Source organism: Oenanthe melanoleuca, chromosome 1A, assembly GCF_029582105.1.
Source record: "Oenanthe melanoleuca isolate GR-GAL-2019-014 chromosome 1A, OMel1.0, whole genome shotgun sequence".
Taxonomy (NCBI): domain Eukaryota; kingdom Metazoa; phylum Chordata; class Aves; order Passeriformes; family Muscicapidae; genus Oenanthe; species Oenanthe melanoleuca.
This window is the reverse complement of record NC_079334.1, coordinates 13,995,629-14,014,885: the sequence shown is the minus strand read 5'-3', so window position 1 is coordinate 14,014,885 and position 19,257 is coordinate 13,995,629. Positions and strand designations below refer to the sequence as shown.

The following is a 19,257-nucleotide window of genomic DNA, read 5'->3' as shown; positions in this document are numbered from 1 at the left end:
AAATATCATTAAACTGTCAGCCCTATTGTTTACAATGGGATAGTTCCTTAATGCTCAGGATGAAGAAACCCAGCAGTTTTCTGTTACTCATTGTAAAAACACAGTGTCGCGTTCCAGGAAGGTTTGTAAGTGGCAGAGCTCTCACTGCATAAAGCACGGGAGGAGACTGGGATTTAGCATCGCTGGCAGTGCTGCTGTACAGCAGCGTGTGTGCAGGGGCTTTGTTTTTGCCTGCAGTTCCTACTTACCCTGAGATAAAACACTCTGATGTTGGCATATGATACACCAAAAAAACAGATCGTTGTTGAAAAATAAGAACTGCAGCATTTAGGAGAAAATAAATGAACTTAAAATACAGCAGTATGCTAAAATATTTCCAAAGCACTGCTCTGATGCTGTTGTAAGCTGTAATATTTTTAACCATTATAAATAGATTAGTATTATTAAAAGGATTTTTTTTCCTGTTAGCAAAGAAGTTTTCTTTTTCCTGTTTTCAACTTGAGGATCCTCACATGTTCCCTAATCAGCCAGAGCTGTGCTCATACAGAACGCAGTGGGAATCTTGCTGGTGAGCTAGTGGGTATCTGGACCCTACTGAAATGGCCCTTGTAAAGCCTTTAAATCTGTACTGTAAGTTTAGGGGGTTTTGTAATCTGTTTTGCTTATATTCTCCATATCTTTAAGATGTTAGCTATAGTTCAGTTCTTCATTTAGGATATATTATGTAGTAAAGTTCAGACTCAAATGTGGTTTAGACAGCATTTGAATTGAGGCTTTAATCAAGAGTGAGCTCTTTTCCAGCAGCTGTGAAGCACTGGGGGCTTTGGAGAGTTTTGTTGCTTTTTCACGTGGTGCCCAGACCCAGAGTAAATTTCCTTTCAGTTTTGTTACTATAGAATAGGACTAGGGAAATTGGCAGCCACATCTGCTTCATTTTGTGAAATTTGCTAACAGATTCGGGTCAAGATCAGAGCACTGGGCTTGTATTCTGCTCCTGGTTGTACTGCACTTCCACTTTCTTTGGGCACTGTGTGGAGAGTGAAGGCTGCATATGTAAATTGGATTTCCAGTGACTTACATACAGTGGAGTCACAAGGTGCTGGCTGCTCTATGGAGATCCTGGATAAGTGTCTGAGGATCACCCTTGCAGTGGCTTTCCCCAGGTCTCTGGACTCTTCAAGCATGTGGTGAATGCACAGGGAGATGCACAGTACACTCTGTGTATGTAAAGTACATTGTCTGAACAAGTTTTTTATTGCTTATCGAGCACTCATCCTTTCTGCCTGCAGGTTTCTGGGTGAGGAGACCATATACTTCATGACAGCCTGAGGAGGGTCTCCTATAATATTTTTGACAGCTGTATTTTTTGTCTCCTCCAGCGTCTTTCTTTTCCTTTGAGCTGCAAGCGTAGGTTGAAATGCAGGTAATACATAAGAAGATCTTTTAATATTGGTTATTTTCGGAGGCACAAAGGACAATTACTTTCTCTTCCTACTAACCTCCTGCTGGCTTACTAGCTGTTTGGGAGGCTAGTGATTTTAAGAACACCACTTTTCCCAGTGTGTCAAATACAGAGCAAATCTTTGCTCACCAAGATCCCAGTTCCTACATCCTGAGGTAACACCAAAAATTGAACTTGAGTGGCCCAGAGCACCAGCCCCTACTGTGAAGACTCACAACCATCAGCACTTTTGGTAGTTAAATTTGATCCATTGGCCCTGAGCTGTGCTGACAATTGCCAGCTAAAAGACCTTTCAGTGAATTGTTATTTAATGGAACTCTTCCCCCCATCCCCATTTCCTGTTGTTCTTTTAAATAAAAAGAAATCCTGGTGACAAAACTAAAGTGTATTCTGTCATTATTGGTTGAAGAATAAAGTATTTGTCTATATTTCAAGGAAATTAATTGCCTGAAAAGTACAGGTCAGAGTTGTTTTACAAGGATAGTATTCTTCACTACTGCAAAATCTCAAGGAAAAATCCTCCCACTATTTAAATTATATATTTTTGTACTAGTATTTGATCCTTTAAGTGTTTATAGTTAAAATACATGGGAAAGTCAATACTGTATTAATGCTGCACTGGTCTGAGAAAGGACACTTAACACTTAGACAAATCTGTTTTAGTTTGTGAGAATGTCCTGAGAGAAACTGAGCAGGCTTAATGAGCCAGTGAAATTTGATGACATTTTGTAGCTTCTGCAAGGAGCAGAGTTTTACAGAAGAGGAGCCTAATAAGACCGCATCTTGTAGAGGAGTGATATCTACTGTTGTCTCCTGGTGCCTAGAAAGGTAATCCAGTTTTTACTTGAAATGAGTCTGAAAGGTTTTAGGAATGCTCATGTCTAATTCAGCAGGCTTAGATTTGCCCTGTGTACACAGAACTTGGCTTTACCAGTCCAAACCTAGTGGGATGTGTAAGGCATAACTGGAGTATTACTTAAATTGTAATTAACTGCTTTTAGTGGCAATGATGTTGTTGTACTTAATTTAATTTAATTTGATTCTAACCCAGATTCTCAGCACTGTCTTTTGGGTTAAGCAGGTTAGAAGGATGGCTAGGACAGCAAAGAGCTGATGGGATAGGGCGAAATTGCCAGCTCATAGCTGAGTGCCTCCTCCTTTAAGTTACTTTGCCCACGTTTTGGAGGAGAGGGGACAAAATTCAGTTAAGCGCGTGCTGCTCAGAAGCTTCGAAAGAGATGTAGATATGGCTTGCAGTATCATCAGTTTCTACAGGGAGTAAGTGAACAAAACAGGTTTAAAACTGAGCGCCATATTGCAGTTTGTAGCAGTCAGTCTAAAGATACAGTTAATTAAACTGGTTCAATTTTTAAACTAGGACTATGCGGTCTACCTTTCATACTGCTATAAAATCCTTGTGTATGAGTAAGCTTTCAGAGTAATGCAAAAGGCTGGGGGACACACTTGTGATCCTCAGCTAACCAATTAAATATTTAATTAATAAGGATCTAGAAGTTAATTTTACAGTCCATTTTTAAAAAATGAAAGCAAAATGCCTATTATATGTCTAAGTCAGTGTCTTTAGCCAGTGAATAGAAGTGTTGCTTTTCTTAGCTGGGAACACCATTTTAATGTTACAACTGACCTTCTAGCAGGAGATTAGTCCTAATAGACCAGGTTTATACTGAAAAAGATTCAGAAACCGTTAGAGAAGAGAATTATAAAATGATAGAAAATGAATGATTTTCAAGTAATTTCAGGGCAGATTGAATTAAAGCCAGATACTGACTTCTGTATTAAAGAATTTTTTACTGAAACAGAGAAAGCACCTATTCTGTAGCAGTGATTATTTCACCAAATCACACACTGGTAGAGTCTCCTCCACTGACTCTGGAAGGAGCCTGGGGACATTGAGGCACCAAGGGAAAAGCAGCTGTTGTAGCACTCTCTGTGCTTAGTAGGAGATACTGTGCTCTTTTCTGTGCTCCTGATTGATTTTATAACTATAATTGTATGCAGGCAGCTGCCAGGAGCAGGACAGAATGATTCTGAGGAAACCGAGTGATTTGTTCTGATTCCCGGGAACATGGATTTGTTTAGTGGCACCATGGTGTGTTAAACACGCTGTGGTTGAGATTTACAAATACAGGACAATTAATTAGTTCAGGTTTGGAAGTCACACACAGATTGCTAAGTCAGTGTGTGCACAAGTAGGGTGAGCATTGAGTTCTTGGTGGAACTTGTTGCTGAGATCAGCTTTGAGCCTCCTGTAGGCAAAAAAAGACAGGGTTGGGATAGAAATAGTGAAGTGCTTGTCAGTTCTGTAAAACAGTTTCCAATTGAAACCTGAAATTATATGTAATGAGGCATTCCCATAAACAGGGTTGCCGTAGGTAAATAGCAGTTTGCACAGGATGATGGAAGTTTTGCCACTGTAGAGGCATAATATTAATTCTCATGAGAGGCTACAAATGAGTAAATGCTGATGAATATGTACAAATGTATGTGTGAGTTTAGTGCTTCTGAAAGACAATTGACAGTTCTGGAAGTTGAAGGCCTCTTTTTGCCAGTGAAGTGCCGTGGAGGAAAGCAGCCCTGTAGAAGTGTGCAGTGATGTGTTCTGTGGCCAGTCCCTGAAAGCAGGACTGAGGATTGGATCAGGTTTACACCCACTTGAGGCCCCCTCAGTAAAACGTGTGGAGGGGTTTCTCCAAGCATGTGTCCAGTAGATGCCCAACACATTTAAAATGTCTGCCTGGGTACTTCAAATAGGTACTTGCCTTCTATCCCAGTCACAAAATGCCATTAGACCAGTATCTTGTTCTGTGTAAGACATGGTCTTTGAATGAGAGCAGTGAGTGTGTTTTCATGAGGAGAAATGGAGGGGAGGGAAGCACCTTCTTGCACCTTCTACAGATGTTCCACTGTTCTTTTAATAACTCATCCAATGTGCTAGCATTGGAAGTAACTCCTAGTGAGAAGTAACAGGTTGAAATGGGGTAGAAAATGGAGAAACCAACAGGTTCTAATCCTGAAAGAATATTGGAGGTACAGGCGTGGATCCCATGATGTGAATAGCAGCAGTAGTTGCATACCCAAGTACCTCTGCCATGCATGCAAGCACAACATAAAAAAGTGGCTGTAAGAGGCAAGATGGAAGAAAAATGCTGTTGCACTTTAGTAAAAGGTTTTAAGAATGTGTGGTTTTTCTTTTTGGTTTACTAAGTTTTAAATTCTATCATTTTACATATAAGAAAAAGAAAAATATGTACTTGTATTACTGCAGAGTGTTCTGTAATTATTTTTATCTCAATACCTGAGTGTGAGTTATAGAGGTGTGCTTTATGGCACTGTTTAAGTACTAGATTTAAGTACAGGCTTAGCTTTAAAAATGTGTCTTAGTTCCTTTAAATTAAGCAAAACATGAGTTTACACAAGTGTGATGTTAGTTAGATAAATGAGATTCCAATGCACCTAAGTCCCATTTTTGAAGACCATGGATACACTGACCCACTGACCTTCAGGGTGATTTAGGTGCCTAAGTCATTCTAACAAAGGGGAAAAGAAAAAAGTTCATTTCCCGAGTTACCTGTGTTGTTAAACATTGTTCTGAAAAACCTTCAGGGACTGTGACAAGTGAGTGTGAGAGGTGTCTTCCAGGACCTCCAGTGACTGCAGGATTTACATGGATTCCAGTTTTAATGCTTTAATGAGTGATACTGAGGACATTCTAAATTTTTAATAATAGTAGCAGAGATTGGGTTTTCTAAGTCCTTCTGCAGTTTTATTTTCTTTCGTATCACTAGGGATGTTGATCAGGTGGGACCACGAGAGGCCACCTGCATGAGCAGGTCAGTGCCAGGAGTAGACTCAGACAGTCATGGTTTTGTATAGTTGAGCTTGAAAACCTTCAGGATGGATGTTTTTTTAGAGTTATTTAGTTAAGGTTATTTTAGGGATTGTTAGGGTTGTTTTGGTAGGTTGCATTTCTCTGATTACATTTCAGTTTGTGTTACATTCTTGATAAGAACGTAATTTCATTTTATAATACTTTCTGGTCTTTTTCCCCTGGTTTGATATACCAGATCAGTAAAATCTTCGTGAATCTGATCCTTCATGGCTCCCTCTGTTAATGAAGTTTCCTGCATTTCAACAGAGAAAGAACTTTCATCTTCCCATTGATCCTAGTGATAGGGACAAGTCACCTTATAAGGCCAAAACTGTGCATGTGAGCGCAGAGCCTGAGAGATGGGAGGGCCTGGTTTTATACCTCTGCTGTCAAGGCAGAATTTGCTATTTGTTTTAGTCTATTGATGCTAAAACCTTGAGGTGGTGGGCCTGTGGTTGGCCTGTTGAGTGTGCATCCACGTGAGATTTCAAAAAGTGCAGAAAGAAGTTCAGCTGTCAGTGTTCAGTGGGCTTGGAACACAGCTCTTTCCAAATCCAGATGTTTCAAGTAAAAAAGTAGCAAAACACTTAAAAAAAAATCTGACTGAACTGTTGAGTGTTTTGCTATTAGTTTCCTTCATTTAGCAGGACAAGGTTTTGCCTTCTCTTAGGCTGTTCGGAAAACATGGAGTCTTTTCAGTGTCCTAATAGGCTTTGATTCAGCCTCTTGTACAGTTTCCCATGTAGAGCTTTTGTTTGCTACAGCTCCAGCTCAGGAAAGCAATGAGTGGGGTGTTTCTGTGGAGCTGTGGACTTCTTTGTATTGACTCAAAAACACAGTGTAAAGAAAATGCAAATGAAAGCATATTGTTTTTTATAAAGTGTCACCTGCAATGCACTTGTAAATAAACCTCTGTATGGCCATGTATGGGTTTTTTTTTTCACTTGAAAGACACTATCTCCTTCTTCTAAACATTTGCACAGCAAAGTAATGCATTATTGCATTTTCATAAATAATTGAAAAGCAACTTAAAAGAAAGTAGGCCACCACAAAAAAAAGATAAAGTGTTAGTTTCAAAACTGAAAGAGGAAAAATATGTTTCCTTCTTGATAGCAAGTCAGTTAAATGTTATTAAATCCCATTTTCCTACCCTGACATGACCAAAGATAAATATGAAAATTGACAGTTCCATTTGAAAGAGAGAGAAATGGGGGAAAAGGTTTTGAAATGCTGAGTTTGGTCTGGGTTGTTTCTCCTTTTTTCCTTCCTTTTTTAACCCCCCCCTTCCCCCCCCCCCCCCGCCATAAGAAAGGAATTGTGACCCCTTATCAGTTTGCAAGTCGCTGAGGAGCAAGTCTCTGGAGGTCTGTGTGTTGGCTTCTCAGTGCCATTTGCCGTGCTGGGCTGTAATAATGCAAGTTATTTTAGAACTGTGCATACGTTAGTGTTCTGGCGCAGCATGATACAATAATGTGTGAAAAAGCATAAGATCACACCTTGGTGAAACTTGCAGATTTCCTGCATAATCCGACAGTGAGCTCTTGTCAGGTTTTGACTATATGTAAAGTGAGAATAAAGTTTCCAGAAGCAAAGCGCAAGCCTTGGATGCATTTTGAATGGCTATGCAAGGATTTTGGCCCTGACATGGTTCCAAATGTGCCTGGCTTTAAGCACTTTAGTCCCACAGCAGCCAGCAGGTCTCCTTTGGTGCTTAAAATCTGGTAAATGCTTCAAGCTCTTTGCTGAATGGGAGCTTTAATTTTACTGGTGCTGTGGAAGATCAAAGAGCCCAAGTAAATTATTTCTTAAAAAGTATGAATGACATGAACAGTTTTCATGTAACAGACAGTGGGATGGATCTGGTGACACAACAAGATGTTGGCTGTGGGAATGGTTTATGGCCATGGATCTCTTCACTGGTCTGTGGGCACATTGGTCCCAAGCTGGTGTGGCTGAGGGAAGATGGACAGATGAGAAGAAGGAACATTCAGTTACTAATGCTCTCAATGCAAGATGAGGGCCAACAGGGTCTGTTCCTGGACCCTGGTTTTTGCTGTACCACGGGTTAGAGGGAATTGCTGGTTGAGGTCCTTCCATCAGGCAGGAGACCTGACCAGCGAGTCCCAGCAGTCCTTTTCTGGCATGGGAATCAACAGATCAGTGACTGCATGTATTAATATGTTGTTTAATATGCTTTAAGATTAGAGCTGTTCAAAGAGTCTACCCAGTGAAGATAAGCTTCATGCAACAGATCTGTCCTCCAGAGCAAAAAATGTGCATTTTCTCCTGCTTTCCTTCCAGCTTTACTCTGTCTCCTTTCATTTTTTAAAACCAACGAGGCTGTGTTTCAAGTCCTTGCCCACTGTTTCCAAAATGTGTGATATATTTGTTAAGGATTTGGAATTTGGGATGCTTCGATATAACTTTGTGTAGGTTTTGTAGAAACACCTGACATGTGTGTTTAGTTCCTAAACACCTTCTGTGCTTGATTTATCCTCACAGGTTGTCAAGGTATTCAGATGACCTGAAACTGAGGAAGTGAGAGGGAGCTCAGCTGGCAGAAGTCTGACATTGAGTCTGACTGCGGCTCAAATTTATTTTGCAGAATTGAGCCCAGGCTGTGTAGGTGGTGAAGAAAGCCTTCTTCACTTCACCATTGTATCCGAAAAACTCTGAGCAGCATCATTTTTTTTGCGGGTGATGAATAACCTAGTTAGCTAGCATTGATTCAATCCAGTGACAGTTCTCCTCGGAGAAGGCATGGTGGAAATTTGTGAGACTAAGTTCATTGGTGACGTTGCTGTGATGGTTCTTTTGGAGGTCCTCTCAGGCAGAGAAACCACCATTGGCCATCAGACAGGGACTACCATGCATGAGTTACTTCTTTACATTTGACACTGCTGTTTGCCCTGTTTGCTATAGCTCAGCAGCTTGGCTTCTAGTGGAGCAGGTTCAAAACTTTTCTCTTCATTGGGTGTATTTTTAAGGTCATGTGATCACCAACTCTGATCACCAGGGCCAGGCAGATCTTGAGGTTAGAATTGTGGAGGGGTTTAAGACCAGGCCTGTCTGTCCTGGGAGATGTCTTGTGTAGGTTGAAGGAGGGCTTTCTGGGTAGAGGACTGTCATGCTGTTAATACAGTGCCGTGTGCATCATTGTTTGTGTTATTACTGTTTTACATTTGTATTTGTAAGAAGAGCATATTGATGACTGTGTGTTAAAACTCTGTCTTTTAGTGCCTTGTTTTCTCTCTGAAAAAGGAAGAAAGCTATATTCTTACTTGGAAAAACACAGAATTACATTGGAGCAAGTACTAGTCCTGTGTTCATACATGATCAAATGCAGACAGATTAGGGCATGGTGTATAAATTGCCTTTGTGTTCTTGGGTTAGCAGCTGTCAAATAAGTGATTACAGGCATTGGCAGAACTTTTCTTCCCATAATCACTGCGAAACAGGGATGGAAATGTAACAGATGCCATTTAATATGGACCAGCACTCAGGTTCTGTCTCTGAGTCTGGCTCTTGCCTCATGGCCAAAGTTTCTAACATTTTTTTTGCTTTAATTTCTCAGTACTTATAAATGGAGATAATAGTGCTCACTCGCCTTACAGGAGATTTCTGAGGCTGTTTGGTAAATCATTTGGGGTCCTTTGATGAAAGATAGGAAGTATATGCTAGAGCATTAATAATAAGACTAAATTGAAAAATTCTGTTGAGATTGAGGAAATTTACTGCTCCTAGATGAGCTTTGCTTTGCTGGGTGGTGTTAAACTTCTGCAGGAGGCATTTTTTTCAGAGATTGTGTTGGATTGTCATTTCCTGGGATTTTAAAATTTGTTAACTGACAAGGCTTTTGATACCAGACACTACACTTGAAGTACTGTTGAAGAGCAAATGAAGTGTTGTGATGCTATTTTTTGCAGCATAGGAGTCTATGGTGACTCATTCAGTGTTTGTAATGCCTGTGACAGATTAGAAAAAATGAAATCAGTTATTCCCAGTGAGATGGATACACTCAGCCAGACCCTATATGAGTATTATTTGCTGCTCTGTTAAGACCAAAGTACATGTCTTCCCCCTCCCCCACAAAAGAATCCAGCTTATCATGAATTGTTTATCAGAGCCATATAAACATTTCTTGACTGCTGAATTCTGAAGGGAAATTCTTTTGGTCTAACAGATGTATTGCAAGCAAAACTCTTCACAGATTTTTTTAGAAAACATAATTAGCTTGGTTGCAGCCCTACTTATTACCAAGCATACCAGCATCTGGCAAGGGTACGGAGATCTGAGAATTCACTGCTTGAAGCCTTGGAACAAAGTGTTCTGATCTGACCCCAGGCAGTGAGTCCAGGACTTGAACTGGAATCTTCAGGAGCAGAGAAGTCTTAAGTGTCTGGAAAATTGGCCTGTTGAGTCACCACACAGGCACTAAAACAAAACTAATTTTAAGCAGGTCAGAGTTCAGTGATTCCCTCTGGAATCTAATTTTTTTCCCCTGAAAAAAAGAAGTCTCATGTTTTAAGTGAAAAGGGTCAAAGTTGATGCACTGCTACAATTTTTGAATGCTTTCCCTTAAGAACAGTCACCCAGGCTAGGATTAGCATGAAGGGCTGCTAGGCTGGCACTTCAGTGTCTGGGTTAAGAATATTTTAAAGCAGTAAATGCAGTCAGAGCAGAGAGAGAGATCCCTGGGACCCTTCCTGTTGAAAAATATGTAAGCTCAGGGCAGTAACTGCAACGTAATTTAGGGCAAAGCTTCATAGCTTTGGAGAATATTGCCTCTTGTTAATGTTGCATTGGAGGACAGTGGGATAGTAATAATTTTAGACAGCTGGTATTCCTGTTTGTTTTACATTGGAAACTTCAGAATAAATGAAAGAAAGCATCAATTGAGGAAGAATTGTAACTGCCGAAATCCGGCGATGAATCCATCTCTGAGCAGGCTGTAGAAATGACAGGGGAAAGTGGGTATAGAAGCTTTTTTCTAGGAATGCAGCTGCAAAAGGAGTGTAGCAGTCAACGGCAAAATCAGGTACGTACTTTAAAAGGCATGTGGGCAAACTTCTGTCTGAGAACCCAGTGAGGAGCCTGCTCTTGTTAAATTACAGAATGTGTGGGGGGGATCAAATGACAGGATGATTGTATTGCTTTTCCATTGCTGAAGAAGTCGGACTGTCTGTAAGCCGGGATGATTCAAATAGCTGTTCAAAAAAGCGTGGCTTGTGAGAGGGAGGGAGATTTTTGTTCCCATTTTTTTATTAAGATAATTTCCTTCTTTTCCCATTTGGGTCTTGCCAAGTTTGCTTTACATTTGCAAATGAAAAGAATGGGTCTAGGCTACCCCAGGAAGCTTGGATCTGAGCTCTGTTTGTGTCAGGCATTGTGGGCTTGGTGATCTCTGTTTATCTCTGAGGAAATAGTCCTGCTTGCACAACAGGGCAAATGCAATGCACAGATGTCAGAGCTGCTAGAGCAAAGAGGGCTGTCTAGGAAAAGCTATGCCAAACCTAATGGTAAAGTGGAAAAGGAGAAGCTAGGACTTCTGGCTTCCTCCCTGTGCCTTTCCATGGCTGTTGGAAAATCTCTAGGCCAAACAGAAAGCTTATTGTTCTTCGTATTGAGCTGTAGCTCATGCAGACTGTTCTGTTGATAGGAGGATATTTTTATGAATGTTTACACACATAGGGGTGGAAAGATTTGTATGCTCTGGTCACCAGTCAGAATGGTCTGTGAAATAACACTGCTTCCTCAGGACTTTGCCTTCAATGTGTAGGAATTGCTGAGAATGTGGCTTTTGGAGTGAAGGAGCTATAAAAGCTTAAATTTATTAGGAGAACCCCAGCCTGCCTGGCTACTACATGAAGTTATTGGAATGCTTCTCCTGTGTTATTCCTGCAGGTATACAAGGCACGGGAATTTAAATGGGAGGATATGTGAGGCTCTGAGTTGCAATTTGTCTTCTAGGTTACAGCAAGGCTCCATTTTTCCCAGGCTTAACAAGCAGCAACCATAGTTTACTAAAATATTTATTTGTATTTAGTGAAAACTTACTGACACGCAGTTGTTTTTGCATTTAAGATCACAGTTTATAGCCCTTTGAAGTCTGCATGTCTGAAGGAAAGAGAAATGCTTAGACTAAGCTGAACTTGAATTAACAGTGTAGGCAGATACAGACTGAATTTCATTTGGATCATTTTGCTAAGGGAATAAGTCAAGAAATGAGTAATGCTAGGCCAACATGTATCATAACAGGAGATGGTGTAGCTTTAGTGCAAAATAGCCTGGTTCACTGAATCCAGATTACTGACCAGTTCTCCAAACTTCAGGAATGATGGTGATTCTGAAGAAAAAAAGTTAGTTTATAGTTTGTGTAGTTTTATGATTAGCAGTTGTGAAGGTGGGATAAGTCACACAGACTTCCAGCCCTGAAACTTTAATTTGCAGTGATTTGAAACTTGAAAACTACAAAATATTTAAAGGTTCAGATTTATATTTTCCTTTTTAAAACTAGATTGTGACCCAGTGGAAACTTTGCCATGAGGAAGAATTTTAGGGAGCCAAGAGGCAAAATGTGCCTCGGGTAGCTCCCAAATATGGTGTTTTTTTGTTTGTTTGAACTCTTCATTTGTAATTCCATGGTTGTCCTTGTATCCAGTCTCTTTTAAATCTTCTCTTGGCAAAGAGTGTTGCAGTATGTGCATGCTGTGCTGATCCTTTTTGTTTAACTCACAATGCTTTTCTCTCAAACTGGCTATCAGAATATGATGGGTCAACAGGATCATTCTCTTTAGCATGAAGCACACCTGAAATATCTGCTTAGGTAGTGCTTGTGATTTCTCAGCAAATATTCGACCCAGCGGGGAGATGCAGGACTCACCTCCATCTCCCAAGGGTTAACAGTAACCTATAATAATAATCTTATGGCACAAAAATGCTTCTTTTTATGCATTACCTATTTCCAGAGGCCTAATTTAGGTTTTGTATCAAAATGGATATCACAAACGCTTGAGCTTCCTGCTGGGAATGAAAATGCTACCAAGAGACTCTGTTCTCTGTTATGCCCATGGCGTCCAGGAGGGGTGCGGAGGCAAGGAAACAATTGCTGATATCTGTAGCAGTAAGTATAAATAGTAGCAGGATGGGTTGCAAAGGTAAAATACTTTGACAGTATTGTTCCTGTGAAATTCTGGCCCTTGCTTTTGGTTGGAATATATACATCTGTGTGTAAAGAGATGTGTTTTCATACTGGGACCAAATTTTCATCTTGACAAGAAGAAAGCTTGATACATTTTATAACTGCACAAAAATTTACATTTCATCAAAAGAAAAGGATATTGTTATGGTGTAAAACGAGATTGTGTATTCATGCTTAAATACACAGGCAGCTATACTCAAGGATAAGCACACCTGCTCTCTCCATGCATGTTTCATGCCATATTCTGCAGTAGGTCCAGTGGAACTGTTTCCATCAGTTACTTTCCTCAAGGATCTTTCTGTTTAATCTTTTCATGTAAAAAAATAATGTTTGGATTTTTTGTTGTTGTTGCAAAAAGTTGGAACAAGGAAAACAAAAGCTGGATTAAACTTAATTTTTTGTGGTCAAAAATGCTTGTTGAACACCCAGACAGTTTCTCTCTTCTTGGTATTGATTTTCCATTGAAAGCACATGTGGGAGGAGAAGGAAGGTTTTAACAAAACCTACAAAACACTAGTGTTTCTGAATTTCCTGGCAGTTGTTATTTTTTCCTTCTCTTTTTTGCAAAACTCGGTTATGTCAAATTTGTCCTGAACTGTGCCTCTTTCTTCTCTCACTGATGCCTGCTTTGGGCAGGAGGGCAATTCCTGGGACAGAAGGCATTCTATGTCAGTCTCTGGAGGAAAGGGATTCCCAGGGTTCTTGTTGCCCTAGGCTGGCAGGTTTAGGTGCTGAAATTTGGGTGGGGTGAAAGGTGCTTACCTGATGTGCCAGCCCCCGTGAGTGGAGACATCTGGGGTCTAACTGAGCATAAGGGAGAGAACAAGAATCTTGCCCAGTCCCAGATGCAGGTCTGCCTTGGCCAGTCCACAGACTGTCCATGCTGGATGTTCAGTGAGTACTTGAGTGATACATGAGTGTGTGTGTGCTGCCTTCAGTGCCATGGGAATAGAGAGGGCAGAGCCAGGCCAGGCAGGGTGAGATCTATTCCAGTGGTTTGAGCCCTGTACAGGTGCTGTTGTACTGGTCTTGCCCAAGTCGCCTGGCTGAGCACCCAAGTGGTCCTTAAGGAGAGCAGCACTGGCCTAACCAAGTGCAGGGGTGAGAGTAGGGCATGACACAGAGAGCATGAGCACAGTAACACTCTGCTTCTTCCATACTCTCTTCCGTGCTGGGGAAGTCTCTTGACCTTTTGTTCCTTGGTTTTCTCGTGTTTAAGGATGTACAGACTTAACCATCCCTCATAGGTTTTGCAATAATTAATTAATTAACATTTTGATAAATTTGAAGACTCGTAACCCTAAATAAACAAGAATTTAATCAGTTATACAACAGCTATTTTTCTTCGTACTTAAGCTATAGGAAAAATCCACTCATTTATTTCCAAGCACATGACACACAAAAACTATCCTTACACTTCTGAGTGGAACTAGGGCTTGATGCCAAGACTTTTTTTTTCCTATAGAAAAAAATACTCGTACACTCAAATCAAATGGTACAACTTTACTGTTTCACTCAGGAGGTGGAAATTTTTTCCTTACCGTGTTTGTGTACTTAGAAACTGTAAATAGCATGCACTTCTCTTTAGTAAAGTTCTTTTTCCTCATGACTGTCCCCATTGCCAATGTCCTTGAGCACGTGAACTTCCTGCTTTGGAGTAGCTCTAACTAGTAAATGGGATATCTTTTCCCCCTATATTGTCTGCCATCTCCTTCTGCATTAATTATTTGTCTTAAAGAATCTGGGAATTAGGGAAGGAGAATGGAGAAAAAATATAATAGGGGTTCTTATCACCTTTTATCCTCTTTCTTTTTGTGTGGAGAAGCCCTTGAGTGTATTAATTTGGGAATTAGGAATATCTTCTGCCCCACACCTGATGCAGCCCTGCAGAAAGGCCATATAGTGCCTTGGTTTAATGTGGAACATTGAGGCACAACAGAGCGAAGGAAGTCGGTTTGTGATTCTGCATTTGCCATCATACGGGAGTTAACTCAGAACTAAGGGCTTTTTCTTTTTTGCTTTAATTTCCTTTGTTTTAAGAAAGTATTTTTAATGAAGTGGGGGGGATAGTAATATGCAACTGACATGCTTTGGGATCTAAGGCTCCTGTGGACCCCATAGGATATCAATGGACTCGTTAAGATTTAGCCAAGTTTTATGCATTATTCATAATATACATTCACAGCATGCACCCTAAAGACTGTCTCCTGTGAGTGCTTAGTCAGAATAATTTGCATTCTGTATTATGTATCCATAATATAGAATACATTTAGCTACATTTTGTGTATTATCCTTTACATTTATTTCCAGCCCTTACCATTCTGACGAATGCAGCAATTGCTTAAACAATAGCATGCAGTTATGTTTTGTTGCTCTATAAGAACTAATGCATAATAAGGACCTGATAAAAATTAATTATTGCATAAGAGCAATGGACAGTTTTTTCCTCTTTGTAGCTTCAATGACATTTTAAACTTACTTTTCTTACATGTTTAAGAAGTGTTTTAAATTCTGGGCTATTTTGTAAATTTTGCCTTTCAAATACACACAAAATCATTTTTGATGTGCAAGGTTGGCAGGTGATAAAACATCAAACTGAAGCTGAGATGCTTAATAATCATAAGAGTCTTTTGCTGTAAGTTTACTCTAATCCTACGAACATTATTTCTGCTGTACATGACAGGACAAAAAGTCAACAAAACACCACATCAGAAAATTAATTCTCTTCCTGCCATCCAAAGCACTGCAGTTCTTCTATTTTCTTTTTCTCAGCTGCCAGTACGTCATGGTGATGAGTCTGATCTTGGCTTTGCACTGATCCACAGAGTGGCCCAGACAAGTTCCTTATATCTCTGCCTTAATTTCCCCATGGGAAATAGTGCTCCTTATATTCCTCTGTAGGAGTTGTCTATCTAGATTTACTCCTTCAGCACCCCACCACTGCCAGTAGACAATATTCCTGTTGGAAATGCTTCTCTTGCAAGAAAATGGGATTTCTTTACGGGCCAAATTGCAGTAGAGGGAAGACAGGGAGGTGTGAGGATTACCTTCCTTGCACAGAATTGGTTAAGGGATCGCTTTTGTGAAACATCTTTCACTTTGGGGACCATGATAATATTTCTAGTTGCCGGAGCTTGCACATGAAAACACCAGATGGGCAAAATCCAGGATGCTGTGGCATCCTTTGCAGATCCATTTCACTTAGGGAGCTGCCCTTTTGTGTGTTCAGGAAGACATGCATAATGTCAGCCTTTCATCCATTTCGTTTTTGGGGGAAGTGCTACAACGTTTCACAGGTTACAAAAAAAGCTGTTGGGATAGTGATGTCCTTGTCTCAGGAGCCTGGCTCACACTGGGCAGAAGTGGTGCTTTGAGACTAAATATACACTCTATACACAAGGGATATAAATGACTTACTACGTCACATTCTTTGAAAATGTAATACTTGATTAAAAGCCAGTGCTTATCAAAACACTTCAAAAAGTCCTGATATCACATAAGATCGAAATGTTTTTTTTTCCCATCATAAGATTTAATACAGGATAATGTTTTGGCAAAGTACAGTCAGGAGGAAAATAATGGGTATAAAATGGATTTTAAATCCTAAGGATTATTTATATTTACTTTTTTTCCACTAGGTCTTCAATGCTGCCTTTAGGCAGTATACATACAGCATGCCCTGAGGATACAGTAGAGAGTTAGCAAGAATTTTGCTGTGGCCCAGGCAAAGTGCAAACATACTGTCCTTTGCTCCAGAACTGTTTCTTGATCTCTCAGTAGAATAACACCCAAAATACAAACATTTTACTGCATTTCTGGTCAAAAGAGATGACCAGTTTTTCATGAGAATTTTTTAATAAGTGAACTGAGAATTGTAAATTTGTAAATACGTTTATTTTGCAGCACGCCATTGCTGTTACTTGTTTCTTTTGCTTACATATTAAGATTAACAGTTCAAGATTTTTAAGTCTGATGCATAGAAACAAAATATTTATTATTTCTTTTAGGTAAGATGTGATGGAGTGCAGTATGCTTCTCTGTGTAGTGTAGTAATAGTGTATGTTAAGTGTAATAATGTGAAGTAAGACTATTCCCATTGTAGAGGGAATGTAATCTCTAGGAGCAAATGTTACTAGATGCATTGCCAGGTGATTCTATGTCCTGTGGAGCAAAGCTACCTTTCCATCTTGGCTGCTGCATACATGAGACAGGGGACAGGAAGGAAAGACACAAGATATGAAGCTGAGATCCAGGTTATTCCTCAGGTCTGTGCTGGAAGTTTTTCTTATTATCTTCCTTGAATCTTGAGCTTTCCTTCCTTGCCCTCCCATATTACCTCTCCTCCCCAACTCTTGTTGCAGCTCTGACACTTCTCTGCTGTACCCTTTCCTCCTTGATGCACGCTAAAAGCTTCAATGTAAACCCCAAATTATTCTATGCATCAGAGATTGTTAGCTTGGTCACTGCCACAAGGTTATGATGCATTGTTGGTCCATCTCACTGTTTGGCCATTAACATTTGGGACCAGTGAGAACATATTTTTGCCATTACAAATCAACAGAATAGAAATATAAACAAAACTCAAAAAATCAAGACATCTAAATACCCCTTTCAGATTCATGAATATGCTACATATAAGCCTAACTTCTGCCTTTTATTGTCATGTATATAATTTACATTGGAGCAAGTGCAAATTCATTTCCACTTTTGATACTCTGGAAGCTACTTCTGGAAAGTGAGTAGAATGTGCCCTTTAGTCCATCCCAGTTCAGGCCCTAGCACTGCGTGTACAACCCTGGGATTTCCAGAGCATTTGGCAGTTCTGTTTCGTCTGTTTTTCTTCTCAGCAATCTAAATTCATATTGTAAAATTTGAAGTAGTGCAAAAAGCAGGGTTTTTTTTAGTGTTATTAGGCTTATGATGTGGAAAATAAAGAATTTGCTTCCTACTGTTTAGAAAAGTTTATAGGAATTCCTAGCAGTTTTATTTAATACTTGAAATAGGTATCTTTATCTTTCTAAACTATTTAAAACAGTTTTTCTTCAATGAACAGCTGTATAAATAGGCACTAGAGTACATAGAAAATGAGTGTGTTACATTAGCTGGATGCACAAGGGATGGAAAGAGAACTAATTTCTGTATCTCCGTGGTACTTTCTGGGCTAAAAGAGCACCTCTACATCAGGTTTCAATTCAAGGCTTCTCAGGTACTGGGTTGCCATTATTAATAATTATACTATAGAAGCAGTGGTTTGACTGGGTAGATTTTAAAGCATTTTACTGGGTTACCTACTGTATTGTTATTCCATTTTGCACTTGGAAAGGTTATAGATTTTACTTCTGATTCAGTTCACCACAGGAAGTCTAGACTTTGCAGCTAGCTGAGATTGTTTTACACTTTGTTCTCTTGGTGTTCTTTCTGTCCTTTGTCCAAAATTATCTGCATAGTGTTTCTGTCCATCCCTAGTGTTAGAAGGTCAGTGCTGCTACGTCCTTAGCTCTCAGTCTTTATAGTTCAGGCTCTTTAACTCTTAACATTAAAATTCAGCACTTTATAAAACAGAAACTGAGATTTTCATATGATCATAAGCATTGAGGCTTTAAGGTATTCCAAGACAATGGAAAAAGTTCATGGATATTTGCAACCCTGGAACTTCCTGGAACACACCATTAAAATGGACCACAAAGACACTTAAGTTATGTTTTCCTCCCACAAAGAAGACCTTTCACCTTGTGGTGCTTCATGGGGTGCATAATACCTAAAGGGAAAAAATTGAAAAAGTGTCTCTCATACCCCCATTTTCTAATTTGGGAGCAGAGGGGTACTGAGAATTATGAACTGCATTTAATGAAGGTAACGCTTCTGTTCATTTTGCTTAGGTAACTTTGAAGAATATTTTTCTGAACATTTTATTTGAAATCCCCAAAATTGAATTGAAGAAGAGGTAGAAATTTGCACATGTTTCTGTACTGTGAATTGCTCAGACACTATGACAGACTGAAAAACTGTGCCTTTGAAAGGAGTATTCCTCTCTAAATCTGCTCCTTCCACTCCATTCCACTTGTGTTTGCTTGTATCATCAGGAGGGCAGGGCAGAGAACCTTCTTTCTTGCTTTCCTGTTTCCTTCCTCACAAGAGCTGCAGAAATCAGCCATGCTCAGCCAGGAGGACTCTTCACCTCCCAGTGGACAAGGCATTGTCAATATTCTGGGTTTTATTGCTTCAGATCTTCAGGTCTCTGATGTGAGTCTATTCTGAAACAGTTTTCTTTGCTGTTTTTTCTGTAATACTTTCTGTTTGCATACGAATTTCTCCTAGGTATTGCACCAAAATTCCTCCACCCTTTTTCCAGTGTTTGCTGGTAAAGCTTGAAGTCTTGTTGGGGCTTGCAGTCCTTGCCAGGCTGTTCCTTCACTTCTCTTGCATCTCATTCTCAGACAATTAGCAAGATATACAGTAGCCTGCCTGTTATTTATCCCTGAGTTTAAAAACCTAAACTTGCTATTCACCATCTTCTCATTTTTGCCAGTTTTACAGCAATGGTACTGCTCTGATCTTACTGATTTGTTTCAGCTGTTAGACCATTTTGTCGTGATGGATGAAAAAGCAGAGGCGAGTTTAAAGCTACATTCATTCATTTCTTTGTTATTTTAATGCTAAATCTCAGAGATAAATATTATTTTTATATTACTGCTGATTAAAATG

At 39.8% G+C, this 19,257-nt stretch overlaps 1 protein-coding gene across 3 annotated transcripts in view; it reads left to right on the top strand.

Annotated features, from left to right (window-relative positions):
• SOX5 (SRY-box transcription factor 5) overlaps window positions 1-19,257 on the top strand; it is a 608,434-nt gene that overhangs the window by 3,539 nt on the left and 585,638 nt on the right. The window contains exon 1 of one of the 3 annotated variants that reach the window (XM_056508524.1): window positions 9,912-10,389. The exons of the other annotated variants lie outside the window; for them this stretch is intronic. The gene's annotated coding sequence lies outside the window, so the exon portion shown is untranslated. Of the gene's footprint in view, window positions 1-9,911; window positions 10,390-19,257 lie in introns of those variants that run through there. 3 annotated transcript variants of the gene reach the window in all.